At 36.5% G+C, this 19,890-nt stretch overlaps 1 protein-coding gene, 1 non-coding gene and 1 pseudogene across 9 annotated transcripts in view; 1 reads left to right on the top strand and 2 right to left on the bottom strand.

Annotated features, from left to right (window-relative positions):
- The window catches only part of LOC137239218 (integrator complex subunit 7-like), a 47,373-nt pseudogene extending 28,371 nt beyond the window's left edge, over positions 1 to 19,002 (top strand).
- The window catches only part of LOC137240104 (uncharacterized), a 1,657,600-nt gene that overhangs the window by 299,685 nt on the left and 1,338,025 nt on the right, over positions 1 to 19,890 (bottom strand). The gene's annotated exons all lie outside the window — the stretch shown is intronic.
- On the bottom strand, positions 6,944 to 7,045 carry LOC137242962 (U6 spliceosomal RNA). The gene has a single exon (XR_010950424.1). It is a non-coding gene; the product is annotated as a U6 spliceosomal RNA (small nuclear RNA).

Below are 19,890 nucleotides of genomic sequence, written 5' to 3'. Positions count from 1 at the left end.
GCAAATTTTATCGTCTTTCCGATTCTGTAAACTTATTTGAAATTGCTTTACCCCTTGGTGAGATATACGTAATTAAAGGGAGCCATCTTTTTGGTTTTTTCGAATAACGGTAAATTGCAAATATCTCAAAAACGGTACCATAGAATCAAAAATGAACTCGATTTTCGAAATCAGGGGGTGGTTTTACATACGAATTTCATAACGGCGTCTCTGGTAAATTCTGGCCGTCGACCAGTGTAATAGGTGCTAATTTTTTATGTAAATATGGCTTACTTATTGACATTAAAAACAAACGTTCAGTCGACCCGCTAACTCTCAGTAAATACTTTATGCAATCTCTTTCTTCACAAAATTTTCTCTGTTTAAAATCAATATAAGTTATTGAAAGAATCTTTGTCTTTGATATCTGCACCAGATTACACGAAGCCAGTTAAGCATCTCCGGTTCAAAGGCTTGTTACTGAAGAAAACCTTCCTTTTTCTAGTTCCATGCGCTTAGATCCGATACAATTTATAATGGCTAAGACTGAGCTCGAATTTTTGTTAAAATCTGGAAGATTTAGACTATCAAATTCATCTTTAGTATCTCCGCTTCATCTAATACCAAAGAAAGTAGCGAATGGTTGGGGTCCTGATAGTGATTTCCGTAGACTGAACGTTGAAACAGTACCCTAACGTTATCCTTTGCCTCTATCTATGAAGCAAAAATTTGTTTTCCAAAATTTATTTAGTACAAGCATACCATCAGATAGCAATGGCCGAAGAAGATATACATATATAACACCTTTAGTATATTTGAGCACAGTATTTCTGGTTCTGGAATTAGATCATCAGATGAGACATTTTCAGCAATTCGTAGCTTTGGCCGGCCGAAATCTTTAAAGCAGGCTCAAAAGTTTATAGGAATGGTAAAACTATTTGCATTTGATTTTATTTATGACTTGTGTATCGATAAAAAAGAAAAAAAAAGGGGGGGGGGGGGGGGGGGGGGATCAAAGTACATTGGAATTAATACAATTTAATCAGCATTATAAAATTGCTCAAGTTGTTTTTTTTAAAGAGCAATGCATTACTTCTCTCCCAAATTTTTATAGGGAGATATATAAAAGATTAAAATGAAGTAATTGGTTTTGTGAGTTTTTTAACATCAATGAGCGAATGCTTTTTATTCAAATATTGTCAGCTTATTTATACTAAATTATTCTAAACATATTCTTACATACATATTTACTTTAAGCATACATACTTACATGCATATTTACCTTAAGCATACATACTTACATACCTACATACAACTCGATACAAAATATGTACCTACACACCTGTGTTGAGTTGTGACTTCTGTGGAAATGCAACGCTCGCAAATTTGTTGGAATGCAAATTTGGTTTGGTTGTGTGTTGTACACCCAAACTGTATTAAATCGTGTGAATGGCTATGTCAGCAACAATTATCAGATGCCTTTTTATGTGTTGATGAACATTTAGACTATTTTTGTTACAGGGTAGCATATTAGCTGATTTAAATATTTGGCATTAAATTGTTGTTTCTACCTTATAGGGCCTCTTATATCTACTATCTAACTTATGCCCTGCTTCATTTTTTACTAACACTATATCTCCTACATTTATTTCCTTATAGTGAATATTTTTATCATAACTAATCTTTTGTTTTTTTTTAGCCTCTTTTACTAATTTAAAGGCTCTATCCTGTGCTATTTGCAACCTATATTTAATTTCTTTATCGTAAGCCTCATAGTTGTATAATGGGCTTTCCGTATTTTCTTGTAAAAATTCGTAAGTCTGCGGTTTTTTTGCCAAAGATCAATTCGAATGGATAATAGTTATGGACTGTAGATGGGGTAGTATTGTAACAATAGGCAAAATATTTAAGATACTCATCCCAGTCATCTTTGTTAATGGATATGTATGAACGCACATATTCTTTGAAAGTTCTATGGCTACGTTCAACCGTGCTTAACGTTTGGTGGTGATACGGCGTAGATGTTTTGTGCTCAATATTGAGAAGTTTACAAGTTCTTCAAACAAGCTATGTTTATATTCAGATCCCATATCCATTATTATTGTTTTCATACTTCCATAAATTAGATGAAATTTTCGAATAGGGCTCTGGCTACTCTTTTTGCGTGTTTGCTCTATATAGGAATTGCAACTAAGTATTTAGTCAAATCACATATCAGAGTGACAGCGTATTCTTTTCCATTTAATGATCTTGGTAAAGTTCCAATTGTATCTATTTGTACTGTTTCGACCGCCTTCGGTGGTCAAAATCACTGGTTCTTTTAAATTTTTATAAATTTTATTCTTATTACAATTTACGCTTATCCTTATATATTTTCTTATATAATTTTTCATATTTTTCCAGTAATATTTTTGTCTTATTTTTTTAGTTGTATGACTGATTTCTGGGTGGCCACCATTAGCAGGATCATCGTGATATTTTTGAAGAATCTTTTTAATTTTATCATTTTCCGTCACATGCACAACCTACGGAGTTAATGCAATAGTTAAATTTTTGAGAACTTTTGTACCCATCTCCTTAAATGTGTCTACTCGAGTATATTTAAACAATTTGTCTCCTAAGGACAACTGTATTTTCTTAATTCCCAAATTGCCGGCTTTTTCCATAAGCCTGTTAAAGAATTGGACTTGTATTATTTTGCATGCCTGAACTGACATTTCTTTTAAATCATTGATATCTATTCGTGCCGGCTTTTTCCATAAGCCTGTTAAAGAATTGGACTTGCATTATTTTGCATGCCTGTACTGACATTTCTTTTAAATCATTGATATCTATTAGTGACATAGCGTCTGCCACGTAATTTTCTTTTCCATCTATGTACACCCCAAAATCATACCCCTCCAAATCTAACCTGATTCTAGTTAATTTAGATGAAGGGATTTTCAATGAGAATAAATACGTTAAAGGTCGATGATCCGTTTTCACTGTGAATTTTCTGCCATAAACATATGGTCTAAAATATATAATTGCCCAATCTATGGCCGCTAATTCTTTTTCCATCGTAGCCTTATTTAGTTCGCCTTTTGTAAATGATCTTGAGGCATAGGCAATGGGCAATTGTTTTCCTTCACATTCTTGGCTTGGCACAGCACCGCAAGCATAACCACTTGCGTCGGTTGTAATAAAGAAATCTCTATCAAAATTGGGATATTGTAGGATATTTGGACTAATTAATGCATTTTTTAGGTAGTTAAAAGATTTCTCGCAGTCGTCTGTCCAACTGAAAATTGCATTTTTCTTACTAAGTATTATTAGAATCCTGGCGTATTCCGCGAAATATGGTATGAATCTTCTATAATAATTACAAAATGCAACAAATCTTTTACTTCATCGGCATTTTTGGGAGTTGGGTAATTTTGAGCAATTTTAAATTTACTTGGGTCTGGTAAAATTCCAGTACTTGTGCATTTATGTCCAAGATAAGTAACTTCTTGACTGAAAAATAGACATTTGTCCGGATGTAATTTTAAATTATATTTTCTGCATGTGGAGAATACATCCCGTAAATTTGTAATCATATGTTTTTCGGAGCATCCTAATACGACTAAATCGTTAATGTATAAGAATGCTTGTGATGGTTTTAGACCTGCGAATGCTAATGTCATCATCCTCCGGAATGAGCTTGGAGCTACTTTGAGGCCATAAGGTAATCTTTTGAAACGATAAGTACCGTTATCCGCTGTAAAGGATGTGATATCCCTTGACTTTGAGTTGAGTTCTATTTGGTGAAATCCTGATATTAAATCTAGGCATGAGAAATATTTCGCCCTTCCCAATTGATCTAGAATATTATATATCAGCTGTTAATTTTTATTTATTTGTCTGAAATCAACAACTAGTCTCCACCTTTCTTCTTGTTTGCCCGGGAGGGATTTTTTAGTTACCAATAAAATAGGGCCGTTGCACTCTGAGGTTGATGGTTCAACAATATCATCTTGAATTAGTTTATTTACTTGTTTATTTATTTCATTCGTATGTGCTTGGGGTAATCTATAATTTTTAATATACACAGGAGTGTTATCTTTCAGATGCAACTTTTGTTTGTAAAAGTTGTTGGTCGTGATTCGTTCTGTTTCTAATGAGAATATATCAACGAATTCTGAGCATAATATGTTGAGTGATTTACTAGCGAATGGCGGAAAATTTTTATTCAATCCTTCTAACATTTCTTATTATCTTTACAGTGAGGTGTATTTTCAATTATTACATAATCCTCTAAACTTTCTGTTTTGATGTCATAATCTTGAATGATTGCATGTTTATCTGTTGTACTTATTATTCTTGTTAAAGCTTGATTTGAGTTTACTATCGTGTTGGCTACAAAACTGCCATCAGTCAATTCTTGATGAGGTACTAATAGTTCCTTATTGTAACCATTGATATGAACCTGTCTAATTACTTCGGCCCTTGCGGGTATTGTAATGTTATTGATTGTTGGTTTATTTGACATTTGTATAACTATATCTTCTTAGTACTCGTATGGTCGTAGTATTAGGCTGTCCCCATTTTTATTATAATCTAAAATGCAATTATATTTTTTAATGAAGTCGAGTCCCAAAATTTCATCACATGGGATTGGGAAATTTTCTTATACTATGTGAAATTTGTGTCTTATTAAAAGACTATCATCTGTTAGATCTGCTTTTACTGTTCCAAGTGTGCTTGTTATGCCTCGGCCAATACCTTTTAAATCTGTGATCTGTGAGTTATTTGTTGTGACATTACTGTCAATTTGACCCTTCTTTATTATTGAGATATCCGCTCCTGTATCTATCAGGAACGTTGCAGTTGACTTATTTAGGATAGTATTGGAAGATATGTAGCTGTTTAGATGCAAGTTGAATGTGCATATTTTATTACCGTTAGAATTTACTGTTGGAGTGGAGTTTGCTGGTTTTCCTGTTGGTTTATACTACGGAGATTGCTCGTGTTACTCTGATTGGATGATCTTGACTGACCTCCAAAATTGCGTCTTGTGAAATTATTATTTTGTATATTACTATTGTTATTATTATATCTGTTAGTATTACCGTAATACCTTCGGTTTTGGTTACTTCGATAATTACTATTTTGGTAGCTTCTTCGGAAGTTACCTCGGTAATTACCTTGTGAGCGCGTCAGGCGTAACACTCTATTTGGGTTAGCCGTGACTTCAGTACAGCTATTCGTGAATTTTGAAATAGTCTCGTTCATAGATGTGAACGTTCCTGCTTGCATTATCAGTTTAACTCTTTTGTTAGCCGAGTTCTTACACATGGCCTTTACAGCTGATTGCGTGGCATATTTGGTTGCCACATCAGGTGCAAGACCGTCAGATATGTAAGCACCCTCCAACGATTTTGTTAATTTTTCGATTTCGGCAGTGTACTGGTTGGTTGTTTTACTGCGCTGTTGGACGTTTAGGAGTTTTGCTGTCAAAAATTCTACAGATTCACCTTTAATAGCTGAACTCAACTTTTGCCTTATTTTTAGTATTGAATTTTCAGTGCTCAAAATGTTTCTAGCTGTTCCCAGCAGGAATGTGCTAAAGTCTATTTCTATTTCCTTCTTGAAACTCGTTGATACTGAGAATTCTATATCATATCTTGCCAGTGAGGACACCAATTTGCCTCTAACGCTGGCAAAAATTTGATATGCTTGGTCTTTTCGATTGCCGTCTACTTTACCGTTTAACAGTTAGATTGTTTTTCCTATTCTGTTAAATGCTTCAGCTATTATTTTAAGATGCTTTTCTACTGTTTCTGCCTTTACTTTTGTATTTTTGTTAATGCATTTGTAAGATTTTTCTCCTATCGTCTTTTCTTCAATGGGAAGACATCGCCATTTGCCCATTGCGGATGGCAGTTAAAATTTAGTTAAACCTTATTTAAAACGTCGGCGCGGCTGGCATATCGCATTTTTAGGAATTTATGGGTTGAGTAGAGTTTCAGAAACAAACTGATGCAACTAACTACGCAGATGATTAGAAGCATGATCTTAATAGTATCTAGTGCCTCAGTATGGTCTACTACTTGGACTGAGTTTACAACGTTTGCCGTTGGTTTTTCTATTTTTGATACTTGGCCTCCCATCGTAAAAAGATATAAAGACAAAAACATTTTTTTTGTTTCTTTTTTCATTTATTAAATTTTTTTTTCAATATTTTAATCTGTTCTTCCCATAAATTTGACTTTCCACCTATATAACTCTTGGTGCATGTGGGTTCCTAACATTCCATATTGTTGGTTCCCCAGGCATCTCAATAAGTTTTCAACCAAATTAGAGTTTTTTCCTCATCTACAATTTTAATTTCTTTTTTAAGGTCCTCAAGTGGGCCTTTTACATAAGTTTTAATTTTCCTTGGTCTTTCCATAATCTTAAATCAATAGTTTTACAAAATTTTATTTTATTTATTTATTTTCAACACCCTAATGTTTACATTGCTGGATTCGGTTTTTTATCCTTGTTTTAGTTGAATTTTTTCTGCCTGATTAGTGCTTAAACTTATTTTTTCATAGATTTTGGCTATTGTTTTTCGATGCCAAATTGCTTTCCTCTTCTTTTTCTTTTCAATTTGACCGGCTTTGGAACTTTAGGTTTCTCAATTTTTTTAATCCCATTTCTCTTTCTGTACTCCTCGATTGGTTTGGGCCTTGCTTGCGTTTCTCAGGTGTTTCGTTTTCACCTTCTTATAAATTTAAATTTAGTTTAACTAATTTGTTGAAAATTTGGTCAAATTGGCTTTGATTTTGTATGTCCTCTTCTGGGAGCATAGCTCAATAATTAGTAACAAAAAGTTTTTACAGCAGAAATTTAAATTTTTGCTTGTCAATAGGCAGCCGTTAGGTTGCCCGAATATTTTCCTGCTTAAAAATAATTTTTAAATTGTCAAAATTAAGCTAATATACGTATTATACTTATAATTATTAGCTGCTAGTTATGAACGCTTTTCGGTGTCATCCTTGCGCAGGGGCCATGCTGATCTTCTCTGTATCGTTGCAGTGTATGTTTTGTTGAGGTCTTCCAATTGCCGCAATTTTTACTGTTGGTGCTTGAATTTAATTATCATTTCTCTTCTTTTTTTTCTTTTACAAGGCTTGAGCTGAATAATCAATCAGCCAGTAGAATCATAGGCAGGATCGCCATACAAAAAAGATTAAAATGAAGTAATTGGTTTTGTGAGTTTTTACCATCAATGAGCGAATGCTTTTTAATCAAATACTAGCTTTATCCGGCGTACGTTGTAATGCTCGAGATCGAGTGAATGTTGCGTTATTTTTTCTGTTTTGTTTGTTGAACATTTAGTTTATTGTTCTGTAAATTAAATTGCATTTTGTACGCATATTTGGTGAAATTTTGGTTTAAAACATTTTATTATTCCATGTTATTGTAATGTATGTGGGTACACAATATTTTTGGTTTTTTTCGTTCGGTGCAAAGATAAACAAATTTTTTGGCGTTCCAACTCTAGAGCAATCAACATATAGCTAGCCATGGGAAAAGCACGGACTCTCTAAATGTAACCCTGCAACAGTAAGCGATTGTCATTGTGCTTTGTTGATTGTAATTGCAAAAGCAAGGCGGACAGGAAACTGTAAGAGCTTAAAATTGAATGGCAAATCTGTAGAAATCATTGGGATCCGTGGTAAGAGCTCATCTTTACCTTTGCTTTTACCGCTGATGATTCTTGCTTCGATTACATTCGGCATTAATTTCTTAACGCAAAGTCTGGTTCCATTGCAAAATTCTGGTGGGTCTAAATTCCGAAGAAGCTTCATTGGTGAGCCTATTTTCAAAGTTAATATATGCGCAGCCATTCCAGGTGGTTCTAAAGAGTTTAGACATTCAATTGGATAATTCACAATTCGATCGTTATCTGTAACTGTGTCGATCGATTTATATTTCGTCAGTTTACCAGCAATTTGGTTTTGAATGCGATCATTGATTTTGCATACATGATCAATTTTGGGAGCTAAGATTGCTCTTTCCCATAGCCAAAAAAAATTTTTATGTAAATTCTTAATTCTGAAATATGAAAAACCTTCGTCTTTATCGAAGGAACCCATATCCAAAATTTGGTGATGATTGAAGTGTGAGAAATACGTTTCCATAGGGAACACACAAACGGAATTTGATTTTTATAGAAGATGTAGATAGACTGAAGCTAACAAATTTTTTAACGGCGGCAGATTACTAAACGTCCAAAAGGAATAACAGCCAAACTCAACAATGCAGTCAAACTTTAGGTGCTAAAATAACCTAAGTTTGTACGGCAGCCATAGTTCTGAAAAATCCCTTTTGTAGGGAAGATGCCACGCCCCCTTATTCCCAATTCCACATTTTACTGGAGGTGTTTGGACTTAACGTCATATAGCTCCTTACCAATTTTCATTATCTTACCATTACTACATCCAGAGATATGCATTATGATATATTCCATTTTTATGGGAGGTGCCACGCCCCCTTTTTCCTAATTCCACATTTTCTTGGTGGTGTTAGGTATAGGCCTCATATAACTCCTTACTGAATTTTAATGTTCTGGCATGTATAACTCCAAAGTTATGCAGTACCAAAGATTCCATATGTATGGGAGGTGCCACGCCCCTTTTTTTATATCGAAATTATTTTTAGCCTAAAACCTTCCCGTCGATCGAAGGAACCTATAACCAAAATTTTTTTATTACTGATGTGTGGGAAATACGTTTCCATAGCGAACATACACACAGAATTTGATATTTATATATATAGATTGTCAGCTTATTTATACTAAATTATTCTAAACATATTCTTAGATACACATTTACTTTCAGCATACATACTTACATACATATTCACCTTATGTATGCTTATACTTACATACCTACATACAACTCGATACAAAATATGTACCTACATACCTGTGTTGAGTTGTGACTTCTGTGGGAAATGCAACGTTCACAAATTTGTTGGAATGCAAATTTGGTTTGGGTGTGTGTTGTACACACACCTGTATTAAATCGTGTGAATTGCTATGTCAGCAGCAATTATCAGATGCCTTTTTATGTGTTGATGAACATTTAGACTATTTTTGTTACAGGGTAGCATATTAGCAGATTTAAATATTTGTCATTAAATTGTTGGCTGTTTACACTACAGATAATCCATAAACGTATTGAGTTAAGAAAAAACTGGCGTTCGGAAGTTATTGTTTTATATTTAGATGGATCGTGAGGATCTGAGGAACTGGAGCCTTTCATAAAGATATTTTGGTTCCTTTGTGTGTATCACTTTATCAAAAATCTATTTAAAGGGGAGTTTAGAATCACTCTAGCTCTGTGCGGTCATGGTCACGTCATTTGAGGCCGTACACATATCTGGCAATGCTGTTTTAAGCAACATTAACTTCTTACTACACACAGCGTCATAATTGCCAGAAATTTCGCATCCATATAACAGTGTAGGTATCAGATACGATTTAGCTAGAAGAATGCGAATAGAAAATGGTAGGAAGTATTGAGTTGACCATAACGTACGAATCATACCGTACACTTTGCAATCGCACTAGAAATATGGTCATTCCACGTAAGAGTTTTATTAAAAATTACGGCAAGATTTGGTCGCAGTGCTCACGTAATTTTGACTTGTTGGGATTTAAGCAAAGGCCATTCAAGGAAGCCCACTTTGCCACAAGATTAAGATCCGAGCTAAGATTGGAAACGCAAACACTCACGCACTCGATTTAGCAACCAATATACATTTGCAGTGCAGGCAGATTCTGCACATCGTCATCATGTATATGAACATTACACAACGTCTGGTAAATCATTTATAAAAGTTCAAACAGATATTGAGCCCCGAGCTGCTCCTCTCATTTGCGGTAGCAAATCTGGCACACGGTCACTAATATTTACAGCTTGAGCTCTGTGATTAAGGTAGGACGATACTAGTTTGAGTACGTGGTCTGAGGAGTTAAATATTAATTTTAATTTTCTACAAAGTATGCTGTGCTCCACATTGTCAAAAGCTTTCGAATGGTCCAGCAAGGTCAAAAACATAATATTATTCTTATCTTGGTCTGAAATCGTTTTTTGAATTCTGTACTGAAATTATTCTAGCAGCTTCCCCGCGCTTGGGATATACACTGTGAATATGTGAAATATGACTGGTAAAAATTGAATTAATTACATAAGTCAAATACTGCAGGACTTTTGGTAGTATTATCTTCAAAAAAATAGGATGCGTTCTATCAAATCCAATCGCATTTGACTTACACTCGTCGTCAGATACAAAACCGAACTTACTATTATAATATTATAACTGTGGATTTCATGGAGTAAAACAACCGCTGGGGTACAAGACCGCTTGTTTAGCGCTTTCATCACCAGCGCCTATCTCTTTAATATGGTTCCAAGTTCTTTTAGAATGAAAAGCAGTGCCAAAACTGCGTTAGTGATACTGTGCTTTAGCAGATTTTATGGTTAATACTTTTAAAGCCCCGGTAGGTAAAATTAGTACGAGATTCAGAAAATTCGAAAATAAGAGTCGAAAAGATTAAATCATACTTCCAGAAACCGGGAGCAGATAATTGGCTATAAGATTGGCTTTCTGTAAATCATCTACAAAGAAAAAAACAATATTTTTATAATCTATAGTCATATTTTGAAGAAAATCAACAAATGCATTGTAATCAATGTTACGGTTTGGCCTGTGGGCACCCCCAAGCATTTTGTCGAAACTCGAATTAATTTCTACGAAGACGTATTCGACATCGGCGCCATCACCCGAGACACATTTTAGTTTACATGATAGACGAAATAACTGATAGCCATTAACTTTAACCAAGTCATTGTCATGCCAAGGAAAAAAAAATGTTTCAGGGGCACACAAAATGTTTATATTTGAATTCGCAAACAGGTATCTAAACTCGTAAATTTTCCGCTTACTAAGAGCCTGCAGCATGTTTCACAAATAGTCGTTGGAATTAATTATTTCTTGATTGAGATCAGCCATTACGCAAAATTTATTTCGGCACTATAGCACCGCATTTGCGATTTAAATTACAAATTGAAAAAACTATGTCATTTGATTCAACAAGGTCAGAAAAGTGTAGAAAATACATGTGTAGTATTAATAAGTAAACAGAACATAAAGAAATAACTAGTATTAATTTAACAAGTCTAAACATCCTGTAGGTCCTGGCTGTTTTTAAAGGTTCGTGACATATGGTTTTTACATTCTTCGATGCACCCCGTATTAATAATATTGTTCCGAAAGGATTGAACTTCCCTTGCAGCACTTTTTTGTGGTAGCTCATGTAGAGCTTCTACCGATTCAGAAGCATGGAGACTAATCAGTAGAGCACTTTATGAAGACTCTGCCACGCTTAATAAAAACTGCCCCCAGCTCCCTTCTCTTCTTAAAGTGCAACGACAACTTAAATACTTCATGGTTTCTCTTACTTTACTCGTTATTCGTTGTAGTATCCGCGCATTGGAGCACATACTAAAGTGCGTGAGGAGAAGTGGACTTTTGTTCACGCGTTTAAAGTCATTGATCGTTTTTAAGAACTTATTTCTCTAAAATGGTGTTTTAACCTTAATTATCGCTAAATAAGTACGCAAATAGAATTGTGGCGAATTTAAGGAAATTCTTGATTATTCTGCCCTTCTCTATCGTTCGAATCGCTAAACTGTCGAATAAATAACTCAGACATTCAGTAAAGCGAATGTTCTTTATTTACACTACTTCGGTAGTAGTACTTCACAACTAGATTGCCCGCGTCCTTCAATGTTAAAATTAAACTGACTGTTTAGGCCACAGGCCTAAATATATCCCCCCCTCCTAATATAATTTTCTTTAGCTATTTTCCTTCGTTTACTACCACCCACATATGCTTGTGATCACTAATACACACAGGCATCTGTGAGTGGTAGTATGTATGTATCTTAGATTTTTACCGCTGTGAGCCTGCGGTACAGCAACTTTGTTGCCAGGAAACCCAACGAAGGAGCTGTATCGTTGGTTCATCGGCTCACGTCGCAAGGAGGCTCGTTTTCTTGAATCCAGCAGCCAGCAAAGGTACACGTAATCTCACGTTCACGTAAGTGCAAATTTTCAAAATTATTATCATATACCATTTTCCACAACATTTGTTAAACCAACTCTTAACACTTGTTTTATTTATATACAGCTAATAAAAAACCCTTTGTAATTCCATTTATTCACGAAACCTTTCTTTTGTTCTTATTCTCTTCCTTTTTGCCTAATCCTATACTTTTTTGCAATTACGTGGGTGCGCGCCGATGCCACCCCGCTTTTGTATATGGTCCTTACCACGCCGGTAAAGAGAACCAGCAACTCATAAATACAGTCCACACCAATCTTACAGGCGAAACTTAAGCATTAAATCAAGGAAGCATTAAAAAACCGTTGTGATAATCAAGGAAGCAGATACACCAAACACGCTTTTGTATTTGTTCAGCGCAATACATACCGATATTACACGGAAGATAATATTAAACATCAACACCAAACACAAATTATAAATTGGTTCTTTCCCATCAAAAAGTGCAAGTGAGTGTTAAGTGTAAAAATTTATATTTCGTGCAAAAAAAGAGAAAAAAAGCGCTTAACGCAGTTACTTAAAGTTTGTGCATCACGCCTTGTGACTATGCGGAATAATCCCCTACCCGCGGTAAGATTTTCCGGACACAGCTCAAGGTAGCACAACACTGCTCTAAAAGGTTAATGTAACCTAAACACCGCTTAGCGCCACTTTTTTACTTTCGCCTTTGCATAATTTTCATTAAAAAAATATTCACATAATTAAATTTTGATTTGTTAAGGTAAACAAAAATTTTAATTTAATTTGCGCGCACATTCAATTAAACAAATTGTTCCACATAAAAATCACTTGCGCTTATTTACACGGGCAATACGATCGCAATTTAATTTGTTGCTGTAATGCAAAGTGCACTTAGTTCAACCACACATATTGTTGTTGTTGTTTGGGTGGCCAATAGGTTCATTTCTTGTCAAATTTTTTAAAAAATTGCAGTATTTCTATATTTTTTCACTTGCGGCAATACACAAATCAGTTTTGACTGATAAAATTTTTGTGATACAAAAGTTCACGGTCCTTGGTTAAATTGCCAAAAAGTCCATAGCGAGCATAGCGAGTGTTTCGCAATTTGTTTTTCCTTCACTAACACCACTTCCACTAGCCATTACTTATTGGCTTACACAATTCACTAGCACATCTGCATTAGCACTTTCTTTTAGCAATTACGTAGTTGCGCGCCGTTGCCACCACGCATTTGTACATTCCTTTAAACTACTAGCTTTCTTGCAAGCTTCAAGGCCACTTCACCGAGAAATCTCTCTCGAATCCAGTCCTTAATTTCAGCTCATTCTCAGTCAATACTCTCTGCAAAGGCAACTAATTAATTATGAATTAAAAACAGGATGAATTAAAAACAGTAACATTTGGAGTGAATTGTGCTCCATACCTTGCGATTCGGACACTGCACCAAATCGCTGATGACGTGGCGACCTCGCATCCAATGGCAGCAGATATCTTGCGAAATTGTATGTACGTTGATGACGTACTCGCCGGTGGCCACAGCATCGAAACTGCGATAAGGGCAAGGGATCAAATATCATCGGCGTTACAATCGGCAGGTTTCCCATTGCGAAAATGGACGTCCAACTGCAAGAAAATTCTACAGGGTGTACCGAAGCAACACTTACTAAGCGAGGGTTTTCTTGAGTTTGAAGACACCAGCACGGTAAAAGCACTCGGTATCAGATGGAACGCCCATTTCGACTACTTCTACTTTACAGCGAATCCCTTTGATAATAACCCTACTGTAACAAAAAGGTCAATACTGTCTGCGATCGAAAAACTTTTCGACCCTCTTGGCTGGCTGGCACCAGTCGTAATTGTAGCCAAGATAATGATGCAAAATATTTGGTTGGAAGGGACAGGCTGGGATGAAGATGTGTCTGAAACTACTTTACATCGGTGGCAATCATTCATGACTGACTACGAAAAATCAACCATATACGCATACCGCGATGGGTTCACTACACAATGAAGGACAATATCGAAATACATGGATTCAGCGATGCTTCGGAAAAAGCATATGCCGCCACTGTTTTCCTGAGGGTACAAATAAAGGATCAAGTCTTCATCAACCTGTTGATGGCCAAAACTGGAGTAGCCCCGGTCACAACCATATCAAATGCCATGACTGGAGCTCTGCGGCGCAGTCCTTCTTGCGGAAATCATAGAGTCGGCCATAGAAAATATGCAACTTTCCAATATTAAAGTAACCCTTGGGACAGATTCGACTATAGTACTGGCATGGATCCGAAAGCCACCATATTCGTGGTAAACTTTTGTGGCACATCGAATCACAAAAATCATCGACAAAGTAGGAGACAAATTATGGCGGCATGTAGACTCCACGTCAAATCCTGCAGATTTGGCGAGCAGAGGCCTCCTCGCTTCGGATCTAATCGACAATTCTGAGTGGTGGCAGGGACCTTCTTGGTTACAAGAAGACAACGAAAATCGGCCAACACAAGAAGGGTATTATAACACAAATATCGAAGAAAAGAGGGTAAAAGTTCATGCAACATCGGTCGAAAATAACTTTGACATTCTGGATAGGTTTTCCGATTTAACAAGGGCTTTACGGCTTATACCTTATATTCTTCGTTTTTTTTTTTCAGAAAACAAACCCAAAAACTAAAGCCTCCTTTAAAAGGGAATCTCATTCGATAGCCCCTGATAGAAAAGACAACATAAAGATTGATAACAATATCCCAAAGGCAACATTATCAAGAAGAGTACGCAAATTTGAAATCAGGAAAACTAATAAATGGTAAGAGTGAGATTTTACCCCTGGATCCATATATAGATGAAGAAGGCATTATTCGAACTGGGTGGCGGACTGGGGCATCCACAGACATGCCCCATAACGAAAGTCATCTCATTATCCTTCCTTACACCTGCAGGTTATCCAGACTTATAGTTCAATCCTCTCATAAGACCACCCTGCATGGAGGGAACCAGCTGATGCTACGTCATACCCGCACTCAGTACTGGATCCCACGCGTTAAAATCATGATAAGGTCTGTTATCCACAACTGAAGGTTTGTACAATTTACAGGAAACGGAAACAAACGCAACCTATGGGAATCCTCCCGAAAGAGCACACAACCTTTGCTAGGGCCTTCACCAACACTGGGGTAGATTTCGCGGGGCCATTCGATATAAAATCCTACCGAGGGAGGGGATGTCGAATTTCAAAAGGATATGTCTGTCTGTTCGTCTGCTTTTCGACGAAAGCCATCCATCTAGAGGCGACAAACGACCTTAGTACCGGGTCCTTCCTAGATGCCTCCGCCAGATTTGTATCCAGACGAGGTTGTCCGAGAAACGTTTACTCCGACAATGGTACTAACTTTGTCGGAGCTTCTTGATCTTTACGATCCGAGTTTAAAGCGTTTCTGCGTGAAGCAGGGGACGGGAAATTGAATAAATTTAGCCACCACATTTTAGAATGGCATTTTATACCGCCAAGCGCTCCTCACATGGGAGGTTTGTGGGAAGCGGGGATAAAAAGTTTTAAAACCTATTTTAAAAAGATAGCGTCCGATCATAAATATACTTTTGAAGGGTTTACTACCCTCTTATGTCGAATTGAGGCCTGCCTCAACTCTAGGCCCCTCAGTCCCTCATCCAACGACCCTTCCGACCTGGAGCCGCTTAATCCAGGCCACTTTCTCGTAGCTGGGTATCTTTTAGCTCCACCTGAACTCGATTGTAGTGAAAACCCTGCCTCAGTTGTAAACCGATGGCAAAAGATGAAAGCCTTTCATCAGACATTTTGCAAAACATGGAAATCGGAATATCTCACCGAAATCCAGAAAAGGTATAAGTGGAAACATCCACAATCCAACTTAAAACCCGGGGACCTAGTCGTCATAAAGGAGGATAACCTACAACCAAACGAGTGGAGAATGGGGAGAGTCGTCAACACATACCCAGTTCCCGATAACCGTGTACGTGTTGTTGATGTCAATACAGTTAAGGGCCAAAATACCAGCTAACACACCGATAACCCTGCTCTCGTTCCCCCGAAAGAGGCCAACATACCCTAACGCAGATTCATTATCTGCCACAGAATTCGCAATTAAATTAGCAATTACATCCCCCACATATCATATGAACTAAAATTTATAAGTCCATATTTTCGATTAAAAAATTAATGGATCGTCGGGAGGAAAATGTACCCTATGCGTTCTATTGCAAAAGTACTAATCAATGAATTACTTTCTGTCAAGATGAATATAGTTTTCTGAAAAATAAATCAAATTCATGATAGGATCTACATAACTTTTAGCTTTTCGTCAATTAAAGTTCATTATAAAGTTGTTGTACACGTTGTAAAGATGTAAAAGTGTAAAATAAATGTTTAAGAAACACAAATCTATACTTTGAGCATGTAATAGTTTTTATATATAAACTAAAAGGCCTTAATAACACATAAAAGCAATATTCTCAACTCCTATCAAAGTTTACAGATGAAAAGGGAAATCCTACTACTTACTACTTTGATAAAATAGGACTTCAGTTGATTTGTTGTGAATATAGGATTTTCTGTGCAGAAAAGAAATCCAGTCAAATGTCATAAAAACGCTGCGTACACATCGACAAAATACAAACGTTTTGCCTCTAACATTGCGCACATTGGGTGCCGTAACACGTTTAATACCCGAAAAAGAACAAGTACATCATGCAATTCGATGCGCTCTCGATAGTCATTACTCTGTAGAAGTTGAAGAGGCCATATATGCAAGTGGACAATTTGCAGCCCAATCACGCTCATTCACCATTAGTGTACCAGATCAAGTTAATTTGTTGCTTGACTTTTTGCAAGATAAACGTAAAGTTGTGCTTGCACACTCACTGGTGTACCAGATCAAGTTAATTTGTTGCTTGACTTTTTTCAAGATAACCGTAAAGTTGTGCGTGCACAAGTATTGAGATCCCTCACCCAATTAGCAGATCCACAATGCGTACATGCTTGGCCAAAAAAAGCGATGCACGAACTAATTGTAAAAGCGCAAGATTGCAAAGATTCGCGTGAACAGTATTTATATTTAAATATTTTACTTAAATTATGCGATTGTCCTCTGACTTGTCCTGTTCTGCTACATGAACAACAGGAATCAGTGCAAGATTTATGTCTTAGATGCATTTGTTTGGATGACTACGCAACTGCAAGTTAAGCTATGTCAACTATAGCAGCGCTTATGGCTTACGCTGAGGGTGACAAAGAGACTACGGCAGTAATAATGCAAATCGTAAATTTACATATGGAAGGTTCAATATTTTGCATGGTTGGTGATAAGGAAAATGAGCGCGATCTACAAAAATGTATGTTGCAGTGTTAAATTTGCTAGTGTCATTCCTGAGTTTGGCACAGATTTTGTGAATATGCTAGCAGATTTGATAACTGAGGATATAGAATATCCACCGCTTAATGCCGAAATGATATGCGATGCTTTGAGTGCACTTGGTTCACATTTTCAATTGCGTAAATTTGCAATCGCCCTTACAGAAGCACTAACAGACATTGCAGTAATGGATGTCGACTTTGAGGTGCAACCATCAACATCAGCACAAGCAGCTCTGAATGGTACTATTAGAGTTGTGAGTGCAACAGAAACACGAATTGAGGAGGAAGGAGCTGGGACAGCTAATTCACAAATGGATAATCCAGTACTAATGCGCTTACTCTTTATACTACACAAATGGAATGCTATTATGGATGCTGGCCCTAAACCAGATCCACCACATACCGTTGAAATACTGGCTTCTGTTGCATTACAATCAATGATTGGTGGTTTCATACCCAAAGAGGTAATTGAGTGGTTTGAGCGTTGCTGTAGCGAAATTAATTGTTGGAATCAATATCGCATAGCAAGATCGGCTAGTCGTTATGGACAACATTACTTGGCGGCGCATATATTCTCGAAAATTTCAAAATTTACTGTAGTTTATAAGCTGCATTTTTTCCTAATGGACCTAGCGCAAATGAGTAAAGCTGAATGCACTTGCCCAAAAGTATATGCATGATAATTATGAACAATGTGCCCCAGTACCACCCACTACCGTTGCTACAGCTACTACAGCTAATACAGACACTCAATCCACAAATAAAACGTCTATAAAACCAAAAACACGTTGTAGGGTTATCGGTATGGATGGTTGGCGTTCGCTTCAACAAATTCCACAATTAAAATCGTGTCTCATAGCAAAGGGTAAACCCATCTATAATGAAACTGAACTTGCCTCTGAATTATTAGATATACTTATAAAATGTACGAGGTTTTTTTTCCGAGTCGCACACAAAACGGCACTGCCGTGCTTCTTCCTGGCCCAAAATTATCACGCAAGCTATCTGAATTTGCTTACTTACCACATATTATACAAATTTGTCTAACGCACAATCCTGGGTCGTTGGAGCGCGTTGCTACATTATTATGCCAAATTATGGAAGACAATCCAGAAATGCCGAAAGTTTATTTGACAGGCGTATTTTTTTTTTTTTTTTGCTCATGTACACTGGCAGCAATATACTGCCTATAACAAAGTTCCTGAAATTGACATACATAAAACAGGGATTTCGCAGTGATGAGACATCTCATTCCGGTATTATGCATCGCAGGATTTTAGGATAATTTTTAACAGAGGCAATGGTATGCTTCTGCAAATCACAGAATCCAATGGAAATGCAACTGCAATGCCAAGGAATGGTTTTTTACCAAAATTTTGCAATATTTGCATAATTCTTTCACGAAATTATAGCGTCGACATTGCAAGCCAGTGAAATTGTAAGCGGTTTATTTAGTTGCAATAGAATATTTGTGTTATTATCCCCGATAGAACGCAATTTAATATGCAATACAATAGCCATTTTTATATGGTAACGTCAATGATTGCGCAAATCCGACAATAGTCACCATATAGCGATATCTGAAAGTAAAAGGACAAAATTAATTAATGAAAAAAGATTACAATCTTATAAGAGCATATACTCACCACCGCGTGTTTTAAATGAATGACAAGTTTGCCATTCAGGAAATGGAAAAGCGTAGGAAATGTCAAATTTCTACACTCCATTTCTGACTGTCAATGCACTGCGTTACCGACATTATGCCTTATGCGCTGCTACACGACACACATGTCGCGCATTAGATATCTCGATCAATCATTCATTTGGACGAGATTTCAAATACTTAATTCCACGAATCTCAACATTATCGACAATACACGTCGAAAATAATGTTGACTGGGGGAAGTGGAACTCTGTAATAAATTTTCAGCCAGGTTTCGAACCGTTCCGTGTGGTGGCAGGCCACTTGTTGTGAAAACAAAGTTCACCAAAAATCTAAAATAAATTTTAGAAATACGTCGGCGACATCTACCGACATAAATCGAATTATAAACTGTATTAATTGCGCTAAAGCACCAGCCACATCACATGGATGAGTGCTAAATCCGTTTTTTCTTCGTCTCTTCGCGCACATAAGTATTTACTTATGGCCTTTAATCTTTTATTTCAATTTAATTTTATTTCAATACAATTTTTTTCTTTGCGAAAATATATTAGGGATAATTTTTTTGGTTTACACCACCCAAACAACATTCCGCCAAACCCAATTTGGACATGATCAATGATACCAATATTCTTTCAGATCATGTCCCGTTACCAAACCTTATTGGCCAAGTCAGAGGGAGGCGCAAAGCGTTTCGACGTCGCGTGCCAGCTCTGCGGCAGGGACCATAGTGTCCGACGCTGTGCCGAATAAAGAAAA

The sequence above is a fragment of the Eurosta solidaginis genome, chromosome 2, assembly GCF_040869045.1.
Source record: "Eurosta solidaginis isolate ZX-2024a chromosome 2, ASM4086904v1, whole genome shotgun sequence".
Lineage (NCBI taxonomy): Eukaryota > Metazoa > Arthropoda > Insecta > Diptera > Tephritidae > Eurosta > Eurosta solidaginis.
Note: the sequence above shows the minus strand (reverse complement) of the source record. Positions and strands in the feature narration are given on the sequence as shown.